We start from the raw sequence: 19,918 nt of genomic DNA, 5'->3' as shown, positions 1-19,918 counted from the left end.
ACTGATTCCCTGCTTGTGATAAAGATTTTAAAAAATCTTTAATAAAGTCTATATAAGCCATTCCTATCTCACCAGTCACCTCCTCTTCCCTTTCCCCGTTTTTTCCAATGCTCTAAACTAGGCCCTCTTTCATTTATTGAAAGGCAAACATTGTTTTGTGCCCCAGGGCCTTTGCACCCATAGTCCCACTGCCTGAAACACTCCCATACATCCTTCAATTCTTAGATGAGGGAACAAATTTTCACATAAATTTTCTAACACCCTCTCCCAAGTCCTATATTTCTTTCAGAACATAAGAACTGCAGTTAAGTTATAGTCTGTAATCAGAAATAATTTATTTGAAAGTTTACTGTGCAAAGTGTGTATCCTATGAAACACATACTGACAACCTGAAATACAAAAGTGATTTTCAAAAAACTTTTTTACTGCTTTCCAGAGTAGTGAATTAATCTCGTATTTCTATTCCATATATAAAAATAAGTCAGTGTCATGCTCCAGAGCAGCATGTTCCAGTCCAACTGAAATACGACATGACCCATGTATACGATTTTAACTCTTCCAACAGTCAATTAAAAAAGCAGATAAAATTATATTTTGCTTAATCCAAAGCATCTGAAATATTATTTTAATATATAATCAACCTAAAATAGATATCTTAACATTAGTTTTTGAATTCTGGTGTGTTTTTTAACTTAGAGCACATCTACTTTGGACTGGCTTTATTAAAAAGTGTGACATGTGGCTAGTGGTTATTATACTGCACAACATAGCTCCAGAAGATAATACTGTATTTCTTGTACTTAAATAGCTTACTAACATAATCAGAGTTATTTTAAAAAGAACACAGCATTAAGCAATTTTAACTTCATATCAAATAAGGACACATCTCCTGTTTAAACCATTCAAAAATGTTTAAATTATGCAAATATTCCAAACTCCTGAAAAGCCTAAATCCAAAATAAAAATTCAGGTAAACAGTTTAAAAAGTGCATTTTTACTGATAACCTGAGGAAATTAAAGGAAGATGGGTACTCTCAAACACTGCTTGTAGGTAAATTATTTTATTACAATCTCTTGGAAAGCAACTGGTTTCCCTTTTGATTTAGTAACTCCACTTCTAAGACTTAGTCCTATGGAAATAACCAAAAACAAAGTCAAAGATCACAAACTTTTTCACCAAGATACAGTATTATTCATGTATACACGTGTATATGACACTCATACCCACAGGGGGAAAAACTGAATGCAATCCAAAATGTTAAGTTATCTCTTTGTAGTGTGATTACTAATATTCCTTTTAACATGTATTATTCCTTTCAATAAATATTTATTGAGTGTTACTCTGTGCCAGGCATTAAAACAGATGGGTCCCTGTCATTAAGGGCATACCTGTGTTCTTTAGATACTTTTCCAAATTTTTCAAATGTCTATAGTAAACATATTATCCTTTTGTAACTTTAATAACCAGAAAAATATAATATGGAGTGGATGCTGATTTGGGAAAATCAACTGTAAAGGGACATCCACCTGGGGAAAAACTTGAATATAGCCTTGAATATTAGTTTAGATGAAAGTTTTCTGAAATGGTAAGGGAAATTTAGTTGATTAACACAAAACAACCTACAAAATAGTCTATACGGAAAGACTGCAGTTTGTTAAAAGGGCAATACACACACACAGACTCGCGCGCGCATACACACACACACACATAAATAACGTGGGGAAAGATACATGCTAAACTGTTAACAAGGCCATTTTTTGAATAGTAGGAATGTGATTTTTTCTTCTTTTTTTTTTTTTGCTTGCAAATTTTCTACAATGCCCTTGTAATTAAAGACTTTCAAAAATTAAAATATGTATGAGTGCTGTGAAGTGTGTAAACCTGGCAATTCACAGACCTGTACCCCTGGGGCTAAAAATACATTATATGTTTATAAAAAAAATTTTTAAATATTAAAAAATATATACACCCACTATTTCTGAGGATCTACTACATACAAAACTGCTAGGTTCCATAAGAGGTAGAAATGAATAAAAGGAGTCACAATCTTAAAGAAAACTGCAACTAGTTAGAAGAAACAACCTAAGAGAAAAATAAAAGTAATTAACACAAGCCAGAATTTAAACATCAAATGAAGGAAAATATAGTTACAAAGATTCTAAGAAAAAGATCTTACTTGATTGGGAAGAGGAGGAATGGTGAAAATGAGAAAAAGTTTTGTGGAGACAGAATTTGAAATTAAAAGGATTTTAACTGATAGAGATAATGGCAGGCACTAAAAATAAAGTATGGGGCAAGTGTCAAAGAACAGTAAGTCACATAATAGTTTGGTCAGAATGTAGGATATATGAAGGAAGTAGGCAGTATGCTGGAAAAGCTGACTGTGAAGGCCTTGAATTTTCAGAAGAGAGTATCTCTGTAAATTTTTTGAATTTAGCAATGAGGAAATTACCAGAGGTTCCAATTCAAGAAACTGTCCATATCACTGTAACCACCTCCTAATAGAATCCTCCTGCTTCCACTCCTGCACTCCCATAGTCTATTTTTTGTACAGCAGCCAGACAGATCCTTTTTTTTCCCCCTAGCCAGATCCTTTTATAACATAGATTATGTCACATCTCTACTCAAAAGCCCTGCTATGGCCTCCCATTTCACACAGTAAAAAGCCAAAGTCATTACAATTTCTACAAAGCCCTGCAACACTGCCCTCTTACCCTCTAACTCTGTGATCACATATACTACTTGCCCCCTTGCAATTCTTTGAATATTCCAGGCATACTTCTGCTTCTACCACTCTTCCCCTATATTCTCCTCACCAACTTCAGGTCTGAGGCTTCCTCTGAGCCCATCATACATAAAACAGCAAGCCCCAACAACCACCACCTCCCACTCCAGTCTCTAAGACAAAAAGTTTGTAATCCCATACCCCTTCAAATGGACTGCTTTTCTCTGTGATACTTAACATCATCTGCCAGCTCTGTATTTTATTTTTTTAATCCCCATACACATACACACACACGCACACACTCAAGTGCAAGAAAATGAAGCTCAGTAAGGGCAATTTTTTCCTTATTTGTTCATTTCAGTACCCCCAGCATCTACAACAGGGCCTCATATATCGCAGCAAGAATGAAAGGAAGAGAATACCATGGTGTTAGATATTTAGTTGAAATGGTTTATGGCACTTTAAAAGTATTTACATAAATAGAACCTACAGTGAATATATTCTAATTTACTACTTTATTTTCCTCCGGGAACTATTCACCAAAACAGTGCTTATAAATTAAGCTTTGAGCATACAGACAACCTTTAATTTACTAGCAATTTATCTCTGCAAGGTTTACTTTAGTTATTAGAAATAGGGATGGTGGTGACTGAGGAAGAAAGGAGAGAGCATTAAACCTATTTTCCATTCTCCCAAACTAATGAGCAATGACTCCCTACCTCTCTGCTTCCTCCCCAGTGTATAGTTTCTCACTTTTTCCTTTTCCCAGGGAATAGCTCTAACCCAGACCCATGTGTCCCAACCCCAGGGTAAGGCCAGAAATAGAAACCAGGAGTGTGATACAGGGCTATGGATGGTTGACAGAAATAAGAGGAGAGCCCAAGGCAAGGGAGATTCCTGCAGAGGAACCTTGGAAGGGGAACAATTCTTTAAATATTTTCAAGTTAGAACCTCCTTATATTTTAAAGGGAAGTCAATACAAAGTAACACTTAACTACTTCCGTATCCTCTATTTAAATACACAATACTAAAAGACAAAGTAATGCTTTACTTTAAAATGAAAAAACTGACCTTTTATTATGATTTCACGCACACAATTTTAGAAAAAAATATAATGAATGATCGAGTACCCACCACCTAGCTGTGTTAAATCTTAATCTTTTACCAAATTGCTTCAAATGTACACTAAAGAAAAAAGCTACGGTTGAAAAACACAGGTCCTTCCTAGATCCTTTATCCCTCTTCAGTTTTTCAGAAGTAATTTTTATTCTCAGTTTGTATTTATCATTCCCATGAATGCTTTTGTACTTTTGCTACATATTCCATGATTCCCAGGAAATATATTGTATAGTTCTGCATGTTTTAAAAACTATATTAAAACTACTTAAATATGATAAATAACTTTCATATTATATCCTGGTCTGTTACCAGCTGTTTGACCTTAGGCAAGCTACTTAACATCTGTGCCTCAGTTTCTTTTCTGAAAAATGGGATACCACATATGAGTTTATAGGGTTGTTATGAGGATTAATGAGTTAACATACTCTATATAAATCACTTAGATAAGTATCTCACTCATAGTAAGTACTGTGTATCAATGTTACTAATTATCATAAAGTTGTAAAAGCACCTGTGACTGTATTATATACACACTCTGAGAAAAGACTAATTATCGAATTGATAGATACATATAACCCATATAATGGCAGACATTTTTCAAAGTGTGAAAAAACTATAAATACTTATGAAGTTCAGGCTGGAAAGATTGACTAGGCTAATTAAAGAGGAACTGAAACTGCTAAGAGAGAACAAAGTCCTTATTTTTTAACTTACAAATTTTAGGTAACATTAAATTACAATATAAACATTTATTTAAATAATTTATGACAGTTTAAAAATATCTAAATACTTAATGGCCTCCTTTTATGAGTTTTGGGGAATAGGGTTAGGAGAGAAGGAGTACTTCCTCAATGAGAAGCTATTCAAAGACTTTTTAAACTGTTAAGGGAAGCACTTTAGGTCTCACACAAAAATAAAACATTTGGTACTCAAATTTCACTTGTTTTCTGAAGTTTTAACTGCAAGTAAAACAAATTAAAATTTTTTAAGTGATGTTTTATAATAGGATTCACCTAGATTACAAAATTTTCATAAAGACAACTGCATTCTGCAAAATTTATTAATGGAATTATGGACTCAGTATCTAATTATGGACACATTTGATACAGGATTATTTTTATAATAGTCTCTAGGTCAAAAATCAGAAAACAGAAAAACAAATGCCCTACATATTATGCGAATTCTAATGAATTTCTCACAAGAGCTTTTTTAAAGGTTTTAAAATATATCTATACTTTGAAGCTCAATTAATAGATCTAATTGTTACACAAAGGAAATCAGTCTGATGAGCATATACTAGGTGTCATTTACAGAGCGAAATATTTTATACAAGATCTTTAAATCCATGTGCAATATCTTCATGGACAAAATTTACAAGGCTACCACAGGTACTCTTCTATAGAAATACACTCCCGCAAAGAGTTAAAAATGACTTAATGACTTAATTACCAAAGCCAACATTTAAGCCAGCAAAGCATATAAAAATGCAAATAAACTGCAAATTATATCAATGGAGTAATGCTGAAACATTTGTTTCACTAGAGTTTGGCATATTTTTCAATGTCTAAAAGGTTAACTGAGAGTAACAATTAAACGTAACATCAAGGCTCTAACAGTCTACCCCTCCCACCCTCAAAAGAATAAACACACAAAAACCAAAAAACCCCAATTCGGAGTATGAGAATGTACTCCGTGGAAGCCAGTGAAGAGGGAAGATTAAAGTTCAAAAGTAAAGTGTTACTTTTCTTCCCCTAAAGTGAGAACTCTGATATGGAACCACTGTTTTTGTTTAATTTGCCCCCTTCCCACGTCCCCACTACAATATTTACAAGTATGAGTTAGTCTTTTCCCCGGCCCCCAAAGAGAAGATTCAATGGGAAACTAAGCTAAAACTTGCATTAATCACTAAGAGAAAAAACCTAGCCACTCTCAGTACTTTCCTAATGGAGAAAAGACCCCTACCACTGTTCACCCTATACTCTTGTCCTTTGCCCAAGCAAGACACACTGCACCTGACAAACTGGAAGAGTAAAGAATGGTCCAACTTTGCGAACGCAATCTGGGGAGGAGACAGATTATTTCTTGAGGAGTGCAAGAAAGAAGCAAAAAAGATCCTTTCAGGAAGGGATGCATGAGCTCTGGGGCTCTTCTCTGCCTGTTGGGAGGACTCAAAATCCGCTTGCTTCAGAGACCCTTGGAAGCAGCTACACTCCGGTCGCAGCCGGCCTCAGGCCTGGGAAAAGCAGAATGTTTACACCTGTCACGAGGAAGGGGGAGGGAAAAAGAGGAAGCCGGAGCAAAGCCCCAAACTTCTCTACAGCTCCCGAGAGGGAGCGGCGGGCCGGAGCTTTGGCAGGTGGAAGCGGAGAGGCAGGGCGAGCCAACCGCGGCCCCGGGGATGTGGGAACGGCTTACACTTCTCCGGCTGGTGCCCGGGAAGGCAGGGAGGGATCTGTGCGCTTTGGACGCTGCCGACGGCGTCCCCGCACCCGCCGCGGAAGAGGGCAGAGCCCAAGTCCGGAGCCCGCAGGCCCGCAGAGCCGGCACCGTTCCCGTCTCCGCAGTCCCAGGCTCCGCGGCAGGCAGGTGCTCCCGACCCGGACAAGGGTCCGGCCAGTGGGCCGGGCCGGGTCCCAGCACCCTCTTACCCCGCGCGGCCGGGGAAGCGGAGCGGTGGCGCTTACCTGGCTCGTTCGGGGCGGCCGCGATGGGCATGGCTCAGGGGCCCGGGGAGTAACTGGCTCCCCGGGGAAGGACCGGCTAGTCCGACGCGGAGCTGGTGAGAGCGGAAGGCAGGCTGCTCACAGCCCTGTCAGCGAAGCAGCGCCATGGACGCCCACCCGGAGTTTCAGCGCTGTCGCGGGACCCCCATCCCATTACCCTCCGCCCTCTTCCGCCGCCGCCGCCTCCACCTCCTCCTCCGCCGAGACCCCCCGCCCACTCCACACACTCTCCCATCATGCAGCGGGGGAACCGCTGCCGCCGACACGTCACTTCCGGGCGCAGGTGGCTAGGTCGGGGCCGGGCGCTGGTGGGTGCAGGAGGGGTGGGGGAGGACACTCCAGGGGAATTAGTGTCACAGAACGCTTACCCCTGCGCAGGCGCGGTGGTGCAGCGTGCCGGCCGCCATTTTGGGTGTGGGCAAGTTGCCCTTTTCCTTTACTTCCTTGCGAGTCATCGAGCTGTTGCGGGGAAGGACGTCTTTCCGCATTCCGCCTCCCGTTGAAGCTGCGCTCCGGGCGAGGGACAGGTGCTTTTCAGCCAATTAACGATCTCGTTCAGTTAGGACCTGGTTAAGTCTCTTGCTCTCCGAATAAAATTGCCAAGATTTTGAAATACAGAACCATATCTTCTCCACCAAAAACCTACCGGAGAGCCTTACCACCTTGCCCTTTTTGCCCCGAAAGACGACTTTTCCTTCAGTCCGAGTCCCTTCCTCTTTGTAATTAAAACTGACAGAAGAGGAAGCTGGTGGTTGATACATAACAAAGAGATTGTTATAAATCAACCCTAAGAGGGAAAGCACCCGCCGAAGACTGACAAATCGGCTTTGAGACCAACAGGAAAAAAAAAAATTGGGAATTTTGCTAACAGATGGAGACGGTGGTAATTTTTCATAGATGCTGCGGGAGAATACCCAATGAAGCTAAAGATACCAAATCAACATGCATTTCTCTAGCAGGGGTCATAAAGGATTCTTTTTCTATCATCAATCTTGAGCAGTTTAATCATTTGGGTTTTTATAACCTTTCCCTCTTTTTTATTTTTAATCAAATATGTGTTAGAACACCGACCACTGTAAAAATCAGTCTACAAAGGTTTCAGAGATTATTGTTGTCGTCCGGGGTGATGAGCCCTGCTGAGCGCTCATTCTGCTCACTTTTGCCAAACCTGCACCAATAATTTGAATAATTTTAAATAGTTCCAAGATAGCAAAGCTCAACAGCTACGCAAAGAAACGAGGACGGAAAACACCCCCTCAGCCACAGAGAAGTGGCCACCCCCTTGAGTGGAGAAAATATACAAATCAGGGGAACGATAAGGACAAAAGCAGTTCATCACGGTTTATCCCGCCTCTGCAATGTTCTAGACAAATTAACTTGGAGCGCTAAAATAGACCCGCATTTGTCTTTTTACAACTCAATCGCTGCAAGAAATACGGAGACTGCATCAGTTTAAGTTGGAGTACCAATTGCTTTGTGGTGGTACTGGATTTTTTTGTTATTGCTCAGTCACTAAAGAAAAATCTATATGGCTTGTCAAATTCCTATTGTATTTCGCCCCCTGCTGGTGTAGCTTGCGTGCAAGGGTGAAACAAAGTGTGTGTGTAGGTCACTATAAATGTTTATTGACCAAGGAAAAAAATATATGTGTAGAGAACTGGAAATGAATTGACTTTAGGTGACATGCTTGTTTTAATTTGATAGCTCTACTAAACAGAAATATTGGAGTAAGAAGAACATATGATAAAATCCTAAAGCAGATCCTACACCAAGAAAATGTTTAAATTGAAATAATGAATTTAAACATCAAAACGTTAAAAAGAAAACCCTGCTTTAGGAAAAATATCTCCCTGATCCATACATAACATGATTTATAATGTGATGATTTTTGTCAGATAAATGTAGAAGCCAGTTCTATTTACTTAAGGACAAAAATGTAAGAATCAGTGTCCAACTTTGAATATGGAAATTGAGTAGCTATTTGGTCAGATGATATGTGAGTGCAATCAAGCAACTTATAATTGGTAATCTTACACAGGATTCTGAAGACAGCATTCCAAAGCCTACAAAAATGTAGTACAAAATGACAGTTTTTGCTTCTGTTTTTAAGATGATGAACCTGTAGGAAACAATTACCAAAATTCATTGCATCTGAAAAAATTGCATTTGGATCTAGTGATGGTATTATTTTTGTTTATTTTTAAAAATCATGACCATAACTTCATTATCTAAGAATTTGCATCAAGAAAAGAAAAAGTAAATGATTATTTATCATTGTGTCGTATTTACTTCTAGTTTTTCCTCCTGTGCAGATTATTTTTACAAAGTTGTAATCATAATAAAGTTATGTAAACATAACTTTCCACTTAATATTATGCTCTAAGGGTTTCCTTCTTCTTTAATTTATTTTTATTTTTTTATAATTATTTTTTTTTATTTGACAGAGAGAGATCACAAGTAGGCAGAGAGGCAGGCAAAGAGAGAGAGAGAGGAGGAAGCAGGCACTCCGCTGAGCAGAGAGCCCGATGTGGGAATCGATCCTAGGACCCTGAGATCATGACCTGAGCTGAAGGCAGAGGCTTAACCCACTGAGCCACCCAGGCACCCTAAGGGTTTCCTTCTATTGCTTAACATTTTATAAAACCTTAATTGTCTACATGGTATTCAATGGAGTGGACATACTGTGATTAATCCATTATCCTATTAGTAGATATTTTCCATTATTACAAATAATACTCTAATGAACATTGTGTGCATGCGGCTTTGTCCAATTGTAGGATTTTTTTTCTCAATATAAAAATGATTGAGCCAAAAAGCTATTAAGGTTTTATTGGCACTTTTTCATATTATTTTCCAAAGGAATATACCAATTTACAATACCACCAGTAATGTAGGAATGTACCAATTTTACCACCTCCTTACCAGTAGTGGATAATAATTAAAACAAAAAAAGATGGAATTATACTTTATAGACTAAAAGTTGAAAGGAACTTAACTCATATTGTATAAGAAATCAACAAGCACAAAACCCCAGCACTGTGATATTCTGGAAAAGCAATAATATAGACTTGGATTTACAAATAGGTCTATCATCACTATGATTCTGTATAAATTACTTAACCTCTCTGGACTTCAGTCTTCTTATATGTCAAATGAGAGGGTAAAACTAGATCACAGGCTCTCTACATCTTTAGGACAAGTAAATGGCACATGTATCTCTTTGAGGATATGGTCAAAGCTTCAGTCCTTTCTGCAGAAAATGCTCATCCCACAGAGATTCAGATTTCTTAGACCTCCTAAAGCTCATTCACAAAAGAGGGTCTGTGAACCTCAGCTTCAGAAACCCTGCATCAGATGCCTTCCAAGGTCCTTTGCATCTGCACATTTTTCTAGGATTTCATTTTATGATCCAGTAAACACTTTCTGGCTAAGTAATACTTTTTAGTGGACAAATAAATGGTAATACATTCATAGATGGATTACTTTTCAGCACTTAAATAAACTAGTGTACAGGTATCAATATGGTTGGATTATAAAAACAAGAGTGAATGAAGCTTCAGAATGGGTAAAATGTGATATGAATTTTATAGTGTCTGTGAGTTTTAAAAATGAACGAATGCTTTATGGACATAAATTTTATATAATAAAGTATAAAAATATGGACTGGAATGATATACACAAAACTCACTAGGAGCAAGTATGGAATGGGTCAGAGAACACTAAAGGAGACTTAATCAATCTGTAATTGCAATGTTTTATATCTTTAAGAAAATCTGAAGCAAATATGACAAGCCATTTACAGTTTTTTTTTTCTAGCTTTAACTGACAAATAAAAATTGTATTTACTTAAGATGTGTAATTGATGTTGTGAAAAAGTCATATACATTTAATTCTAGGTGGAGGGTACATGGATGCGTGTTATCTAATGCTCTGACATGCTCTGTATTCATTTTTACATGAATAGCTTTTCTAGAGCTAGTTAGTTTAAAACCATGAATTGTGTATAGCATTCTAGAGAGTTCCTGATGTTTTGTGCTAATGCTAGTATCTGAGATATGTACAACTTTTCAAAGCTTTTCACTATACTATCTCTCCTGATTCTCACACAGTCCCTGTAGAGCCTCTAGGGTCCCTCCCGCAAGCGTCTGCTATGCTCCCCCAAACTTAAAAATCATTCCAGGAGCCAAACTGCCACACTGGTTTTCTGGAGAGCTTCCTACTGGTATTTTGGGCCTCTACTGGTATATTAGAACTGACAGAGACAGTAATTCTGACCTCTGGTTCCATATTAAGTATGCCATACCCTAAATTCTTATAGCACTGTGGACCCCTGAGGTAAATGTTGGTGTAGTACTTTCCTAACAGGAAATCAGGCCAGAATCTCCCAGAACAAGGCAAGAGGCACTTGAGCACGGGCTATGCTGGGAACTTAACTCTTCTCTAGGGTAGAGGAGGACTTGTTCTCAGACTGCAGGCGGGATCTTTGCCTCCCGTCATTAATACCATCAAGATGAGTGTCTCTCCTCTCAGGTAATCAAGTCAGTCTAAGGCTCAGAAGCAGAGAGCAACCCCATGGAGCTGGCTGTCACTTCTCTCCACACCTTTAGTCCTGCTATAATCCTTTCTTAGACTATTTTGCCTCACCCAGCCTGTGTGCATTATTTCTGTTTGTCCCTCCCCCACCTGAAAGACAAAGGCAATTGGACACAATGAGCCCCTAATGTGATGCAGATCATAGCTAAAATACACAGATCACAGAAAGTATGGAGATGGCAGAAGTACATAGTATTCTCGCCAAATACATTTAATCTGAATCTCATTAAGCCTTTAAAACGACCTTCCAGTTTATAGGAAATACTGGAGGAACGAGTTAAGCAGGACTGCTGAGAAACAACTGTACCAGTCCAGTACATGGATTATTCTACAAACAAATAACTCATTCTCTTCAAAAGGGATAGTCTAAGTTAAAAGAGACTACTTAAGAGAAATTACAACCTAATGCACTTTGTGGTTCTTGATAGAATCGTTATTTGAATAAACCAGTTATAAAAGACATTTTGGGGGGCACCTGGGTGGCTCAGTGGGTTAAGCCTCTGCCTTCGGCTCAGGTCATGATCCCGGGATCCTGGGATCTAGCCCCGCATCTGACTCTCTGCTCAGCAGGGAGCCTGCTTCCCTTCCTCCCTCTCTGCCTGCCTCTCTGCCTACTTGTGATCTCTCTCTGTCAAATTAAAAAAAAAAAGACATTTTGGGGAGAGAGGAAATCTGAGTATGTACCGGCATTAAGTGTTCTGAGTAATTATTAATTTTTAAAATAGATTAATGGAATTATGGATATGCATGAGAATGTCCTTACTTTTTGGAGATGCCTGACATGTAATGATATATATATATATATAATTTATTTTAAAATGGTTCAGGAAGGGATGTCTAGGTGGCTCAGTTTGTTAAGCGTCTGACTCTTGGTTTTGGCTCAGGTCATGATCTCAGGGTCCTGGGATTAGCCCCATTGTTGAGCTCCCTGCTCAGATCAGGGAGGGAGACAGTCTTCTTATCTCCCTCTCCCTTTGCCCCTCCTCCCTGCTTGCTCTCTCTGTCTCTCTCAAATAAATAAATAAATCTTTATAAATAAAGAGATAAAAATAAGATGGTTCAGGTCTTTACGTAGAGATAAAACAAATATGGCAAAATGCTAGAAATTATTAAATTGAATCTAGGTGGTGGATGTCCTAGTGTTTATTATGCTGTTCTTTTTACTTTTCTGCTATTTTGAATATTTCATGATAAGAAGTAAAAGAAAAGGCTATTAAACAATACCACCTATACCGATGAGGTCTGGGTTTCCCTTACATTTATTTCCAAATGACTGCATTCCCTAGGCAATCAGTATCACATACACATTTCTGGTTCTGGAGCAGACCTTGTAAACTGTGGTCTTGTAAGGGGTTTTAAAGATGTAGAAAGGAGAAAACAAGCAAGGACTGCAACTTCCAAATCAATTGTAATTAGTTTAAATCCTCTAATACGCACAAATACAGTAGAATTACAGCTCTGCTCAACAAGGAGCTGTTCTAATGCAGTGTTAGCAGGGCACAGCAGGAATTATCAAGAGTAGAGCACTATTTAAGTGGCAGTCTCTGCCGAGCCCTCTCTGACTTTCCAAGACTGTTCCTTCTGCTTGAAATGCCTTTCTTCCTGATTCTTTCAGTGGATGATTATCTCTTTCTTTTTTCTTTCTCGTTTTGAAGAGCTCAGAATCTGAACCCCTTTCCTATGTTTGGGAAAATTACCAATATATGAGTCTAGGTGGGAGGCAACGCCTTCCTCCCAGTTTAACAGCTGAAAGGGCCAATGTGGGGAATTAAGGACCCTGCAGATTTTTGCCACTCTGCAATTCTGTGATGGAGTTTATCAGTCTTCTTGAGTGTGTGGTATGTAGCCTGTGGCTTAATTTGACCCACAGAATGAATGGATGGGGTGCTGCGTAAGTTCTCAGGCTGAGCATTAAGAGAGCTGAAGCTTCTCACTTTGCTGCTTGGCACGACCATCCTGGAAGAGAGACATCACATAAAACATACAAGTCCCCTGACTACAGCATGCTGTGGGAAGCCCAGTCTCCATGAGGATGGGGAAAGTGACCTATGCTGAACTCCCAGCCAACAGCCAGCTATGTAAGTGAGCTGTCTGGGACCTTCCAGGCAGACGAGTGTTCAGATGATTTTTAGGCCCAGCAGGTACAGCTTAGAGCCGAAGAGCAAACAGCTGAGTCCAGTCATTCCATAGACTCTTGAAATATAATGGTCATTGCTGTTTTAAGCCACTAAGTTCTGTGGTAGTTTGTTACTCAGCAACTGGCAATGAAAACAGGAAGAAACTTCCTTTCTCAGCTTCCTTTGCTGCTGCAAAGGTGGAGCATGTGATCCAGGCTTTGCTGAACAGATGCCCCTCCCCAGACTTGGAATTAGAAGCTAATTAATAATAGAAGCAAGAACCACAGAGAACTTCCTCTGATGGTGATGGCCGCTCTCTTGGTGACACTGAGCTTCTGAGGCAGCAGGGTCTGGGGACTGCCTCATATCCAGGGTCAGTGGCGTGGTCGAGACCAGTTTCTGCAGCCTCCTCACTGGACCAGATCTATGGCATGATTTGGGGGAGATGTTTCTGGCTGTTTGGACTCTGAGCCTGGTTCTGGAATCATATAGGAAATTCTGTGAGCTACCTAATATTTTAAACAGTTAATGTCCATTTATGTTGCTGGAGACTAAGAACTCAGATAACCTTTAACCTCTGTGGCTTCTGTTTGTTCCTTAAGATAAAATTCAAACCACAAGAATTACTCCTCCGGGAAACCTTCACTGACCTCTTCCCTGTACTCCCTGCCCCCCTCAAATTTGTTTCTTCTCCTCTAAGCCCTTGTTGTGCTTTGTGTGTATCTATAATATTGTTCTTATCACATCCATTGTAATTTCTAATTTCCTGAACTGTCTCTCTTACTAAACGCATAACTTTAAAGGAAAGAACTATGTTCTTCATCTCTGTATCTCTAGTGCCTAGTATGATGTTTATCTAATATTTGTTAGGTGAGTGAGTAATTGAGTGCAGGAAATTGATGGTATGAAATTTAGTATGTTTGTAACAGCTCTGGACATAAATTGTTACCATTTCTAAGGTTTTTTTTTTCTTTACAATTTACATTCTTGTCATAATAGAACATCGATAAGGTTCTCTTGACAAGAAAAATAGAGCAAATTTTGGAGTATTGCTTTTATAAAATACCACTGTAAATTCTTTGAGTATTACCGATACCCATAATATTAATGGATCCCTTCTTAATCTAGTAACTATTTCCCTTTTGTGCACTGCCAGACATTTTCATTGTTATTCCAATGATTACTTTTATTCTTTTTTTGATGTAAAAATGTTGAAAGTGTGGGTTTAAGAAACCCTTTTAGTGGTATCCCCTAGAGTACTTTAATTTAGGCACTTGAGATAAAGAGTTGTGTAAAAAAGTAATTTTATTTTTATTTATTTTTTTGTTAAAGATTTTATTTATTTATTTGACAGAGAGAGATCACAAGTAGGCAGAGAGAGAGAGGAGGAAGCAGGGAAGCAGGCTCCCCACGGAGCAGAGAGCCAGATGCAGGGCTCTATCCCAGGACCATGGGATCATGACCTGAGCCGAAGGCAGAGGCTTTAACCCACTGAGCCACCCAGGCTCTCCTAAAAAAGTAATTTTAGAAGTAAAGCGATGACAGATACACATTATGAAGCTTCTAGCCATGTGATTTAGTGGAGTCATAGCAAACTGTTCTCATTTGAGAACAGCATCAGGTTAAAGGTTAATGAAAATATTTATATGGCCAAGAATCCAGCTACTGAATCAAAAGTTTCCCCCTGTCTCAGGATCCCCAGGCTTGGAGCATAGTCAGCTGTGTCTTTCAAAGTTCCACAGATGATGGGGCACCTGGGTGGCTCAGTCATTCAAGCATCTGCCTTCAGCTCAGGTCATGATCCCAGGGTCCTGGGATCAAGCCCTGCATTGGGCTCCCTGCTCAGCAGGGAGTCTGCTTCTCCCTCTCCCACTCCCCCTGCTTGTGTTCCCTCTCTCACTGTCTCTTTGTCAAATAAATAAATTAAAAAAAAATCTTCAAATTTCCATAGATGATAATGATGTGCCAAAAAGTTGATAACAAGACAAGGGACTATTTTTTTTTAAAGATTTTATTTATTTATATGTCACAGAGAGAGAGAGATCACAAGTAGGCAGAGAGGCAGGCAGAGAGAGGAGGAAGGAGGCTCCCCGCTCGGCAGGGAACCCGATGTAGGACTTGATCCCAGGACCTGAGATCATGACCTGAGCTAAAGGCAGAGGCTTTAACACACTGAGCCATCCAGGCGCACCCAAGACAAGGGACTATTTATCCACTTTTGGCCATGAGCTTATTATTTAACCATGTAACAACATTAGCCACTGTGTTAAGGCACTGTCTCAGGTGCTGTGAAGACAAATATGAACAAGATAGTTCTTTTTTTTTTAAATTTTTATTTATTTGACAGAGATCACAAGTAGGCAGAGAGGCAGGCAGAGAGAGAGAGGAAGAAGCAGGCTCCCTGCCAAGCAGAGAGCCCAATGCGGGACTCTATCCCAGGACCCTGAGATCATGACCTGAGCCGAAGGCAGAGGCTTAACCCACTGAGCCACCCAGGTGCCCCAAGATACTTCTTAGCCCTCAGCAATCTGCAGCCTGGTATCAGGTACATGCAAAAATTTTACATGTTTTGTGCACTTTTCTGTATGTTTCATACTTAAGTAAAAGAGTCGTTAACAGTTTCTACCTCATGGACCTATCCGAGGTTTAGATGAGATGCTGTAAATATGGCACAGAACACGGGGCTTGGAACATACTAAGTACCAGCAAATATTAGCTGTCTCTGATGTGGTTATTCCATGAGTGTTGTATTCCTACCGACTGGGAGATAGAACTGATCTCTTCCTACTGTATCAGGTGCCTGGCGTGTGGATAGACCCCTGAGGACTCCTGAGCATGGGTTCAAGTGGATCAGTGTTTCAGGATCAGTGTTCCAAGACCATTCCTTCCATGATGTTCTCAAAACAGTTTCTGGACTGGGAAAAAGCAAGGCTGAATCTTGGGTTGTACTAAGGGATAAAAGAGAACATGAAAAGAAACATGCACTAAGGGAATGGTTGGTGGTTCCTAGCCCCTGGGAGCTTTTATGAGCTTATGAGGGTGCTTTTATCCTTCCATCAGTATTATGCACATATGACACTCAAATGTTTATTGAATGAATGAGCACAAATGTTGAAAATGCATCAGTGTTAAGTCTGTGTTACCTTCTTTAAAAATGTGTCCCCCCTGAATCCTAGCGCATTGATCTGCTCCTGCCGAGAGAATCCAAGTTACCCATCTTTTGTAATACCCAGCCTGGAGGAATGTTATTGAAGTTCACTCTTGCCAGCTTCATCACAGATTAGCAATCTAGATCTGCAAATACAGAAATTCTAAATCTTTTGGCCATGTATGGCAACCATTTTCTGGTGGGGTATTTCTCAAGACTCCTGTTGCTATGGACAACATGGTTGTTTACATTGAAAACTCTTAAAATCTATGAAAAAACAATCCTAAAACTGAAAAGTTGATTTAAGAACATAGCGTATTACAAGGCTGGTATACAAAAATCAACTCCGGGGGCACCCGAGTAGCTCGGTGGTTTAAGCCTCTGCCTTTGGCTCAGGTCATGATCTCAGGGTCCTGGAATCGAGTCCCACATTGGGTTCCCTGCTGAGTGAGGAGCCTGCTTCCCCCTCTCCCTCTGCTGCTCCCCCTGCTTTTGCTGTCTCTCCTTCTCTCACTCTGTCAAATCAATAAATTCTTAAAAAAAAAAATCAACTCTGTATGTATGCTATCAGTAATCAAAAAAATGATCTTTAAAAATACCACTTATAATAGCATTCAAAAACAAAATATTTGGAAGTGAACTTGATAAAAATCTGCAAGACATTTATTCTGCTAATAATAAAGCATTGTGAGAAACTTTAGCAAAGACTTCAGTGAATGGAAATATATAATGTTCATGCAGCAGAAAACTTGATATTGTTAAGGTGGCACTTTCTCCCAATGTAACCTATAGATTCAACACAATCCTAATCAAAATCCCAAGCAGCAATTTTTTCTCCAGAATTTCTTTTTAATTGAGATATGATTGACACAATATAACATGATACTAGTAGTTTCAGGTATACAAGGTAAATGATTTATTTGTATATAGTGAGAAATGATCACTACAATAAGTCTAGTTAACATCCATGACTGTATTTAAATTTGAAACAAAAAACCAGAAGTATAGTTTTCCTTAAGAATAGAATCAGTTTTGGGCGCCTGGGTGGCTCAGTGGGTTAAGCCGCTGCCTTCGGCTCAGGTCATGATCTCAGGGTCCTGGGATCGAGGCCCGCATCGGGCTCTCTGCTCAGCAGGGAGCCTGCTTCCCTCTCTCTCTCTCTGCCTGCCTCTCCATCTACTTGTGATTTCTCTCTGTAAAATAAATAAATAAAATCTTTAAAAAAAAAAAAAAAAAAAAAAGAATAGAATCAGTTTTGGGGTGCCTGGGTGGCTCAGTCCAGCTCTTGATTTTGGCTCAGGTCATGATCTCAGGGTAGTGAGATTAAACCCCATGTGGGGCTCCAAGTTCAACTCAGCCGGGTGAGGCTGTGTGAGGTTCTCTCTCCCTCTGCCCCTCCCCCTGCTCACGCACATGCATGCTCGCTTTCTCTAAAATAAAGAAATTTAAAGAAAAAGGAGAAGAGAATAAGTTTTTATTCAATGGACTCTATGAAAAAAATCACTTGGATCTAAAATATTTCATTTATTCAGTGTTGTGTTGAAAATTCAGCTGATGAAGAAGCTGAAATCGGGACCTAATAAACTAAACAAAAAGCCTTTGTTAGTTGGCTCCTGGGATAGTGATGAAGGTCGCAGATTAGTGTAAACTTGTCTGTGTGCTGATGTCCTTCAAAGTACAGCTTTCTCTGTTGTCCTTGATTATAGGAGGATAAAATCACCATTATTGTCAAATGGTTTTTCTACAGAGCCTTGTCCATGTCAAATATAAACCTAGGACATCTAAATGGACAGGAAGGCTTGTGATAAAGGATCACCCAGTCGTGGAAGGTAGTAAAACAATGATAGGAAATGATGACGGTTCACAAATTACCTTAGTGTTCATCACAGAGAGATACATATATGAAATCCCATTAAACTCAAAGCATTTTTTTTTTTCCCTTCTCCTTTCTCACTTGTCTCTCAGTTTTCTTCTTTAAGACCAGACAGTGTGGTTTCTGGTGTTTGAGGCAGCAAGAACCAGCTCCATTATCTTCCTTTTGCAGTGGTTTAAAAATAAATAAATAAAAGTTCTTCTGACAGTTTATAAACCTAAAACTCAATGAGGAGTTTTGTTTCTTCTGCAGCATGCTTTAAAAAAAATTCTGAGCTGGGCAATTTGTTCTGGCAGTGGCCATCACACCACAACCCCATGTGACTTGTAGAGTAGCTGGCAGGATACTCTCTAGATAGTTCTCTCTCTGGGATCTCTCTCGCCCTTTCTTTTCTCCTGCCTACCCTTCTCCCAAAGCTGCCTCCTCCCAGCTTCCCTGTATGAGAACTGGCTCTTGTTCTCCACCGTCACCTCTAGATGTGCTTTGTATGTGTACCTTCAATCCAACCTGACAAGGCAAGCGTCTTTGGCCTTAAACAAGCAGATCACCAGTTGTTCCTCAATCCTACCCTGGGGATCTTAAGATATCGATGTAGTTTTGTTTGGTTTCATTTATTTTCCAAAGATGGAATCATCTGACTCCAGATACAGTTTTGGGCTAATTACTTAAAAAAAAAAAAACCACTCAGTTGTATATTATGGACATTTCCCCCATCAGTTCATATAGTACTTTTCTCTCCTTTTAATGGCTGCATAGTACTCCACAATGTGGCCAACTATGCATTAAAAAACAAACAAACAAATGAATGAATTCCACATACTCTATTGTGTTTTACTGTGACAGATAATGCCATGATTTCTTCATCAGGGGAGTAGGCAGAAAGTGGAAGTAAGTTTGGAGCATGTCAAAGGACGGGCTGCAAGTTTGGTTTTGGATATGATGATGGCTACAGCAAGTCTGAAGTCACCTCTAGAATGCACCTGGATGCCTTGGAAATGAGGTGAGAGTGAAGGAAGGAGGAATTGGAGAGGGAGGCAAGGAGCTGGGACAATGCCTGGATCAGTGAGCAGGTCTTGTTCTTCCTAGTATCCCAGTCCTTTTTAGGCAAACAGTGAGTTCGTTCAATTACCAACATGGTGTTAGCCCAGCGTTAATGCATCTCTTCTCAACATAACGTTCTAATGACTGGCTCTTCTATATCTTAGTTTGGGATGATGGGCTGAGACCAATTTAGGGAGGGTTTTAAATTTTGCGCCAAGGAGTTACCACCGCAGGGAAGCTGGTAATGGATTGTGCTTGAGTTGAGACCTCAGTTCTCAACTCAGAAGTTTGCTTTGCGACCACTCAAGCGTTCTTAGGAGATAAACAGCACAATTAAAGAACAGCCAACTGTGGGAAAGAACACAATATATCACCTATCTGGTTGTGTTTCAACTCAATTGTTTACTTTTATCTCCAGGGGTAACCATTCTACTCCTTTAACTTCATATTATTTGTACTCTTACTGTATAGAACTATGTTCCCATGGACACCATAGCCCTGTTGGTTTCTTCTCTTTTTGACTACTCATTGGTTCATAATGCACACTTGCAGCATTTTCTAGCATAACTTCTAAAGGT

The 19,918-nt window shown here is 39.6% G+C and overlaps 1 protein-coding gene across 4 annotated transcripts in view; it reads right to left on the bottom strand.

The window, feature by feature from the left end:
* The window catches only part of AFTPH (aftiphilin), a 64,381-nt gene extending 57,381 nt beyond the window's left edge, over window positions 1–7,000 (bottom strand). For 3 of the 4 annotated variants that reach the window (XR_004287797.1, XM_032352269.1, XM_032352271.1), the window contains exon 1: window positions 6,530–6,625. The gene's annotated coding sequence lies outside the window, so the exon portion shown is untranslated. Of the gene's footprint in view, window positions 1–6,529; window positions 6,626–6,936 lie in introns of those variants that run through there. The other variant, XM_032352270.1, reaches the window with a different exon arrangement.
* Window positions 7,001–19,918: the final 12,918 nt, after the last annotated feature.

Source organism: Mustela erminea, chromosome 7 (genome assembly GCF_009829155.1).
Source record: "Mustela erminea isolate mMusErm1 chromosome 7, mMusErm1.Pri, whole genome shotgun sequence".
Taxonomy (NCBI): Eukaryota; Metazoa; Chordata; class Mammalia; order Carnivora; family Mustelidae; genus Mustela; species Mustela erminea.
Note: the sequence above shows the minus strand (reverse complement) of the source record. Positions and strands in the feature narration are given on the sequence as shown.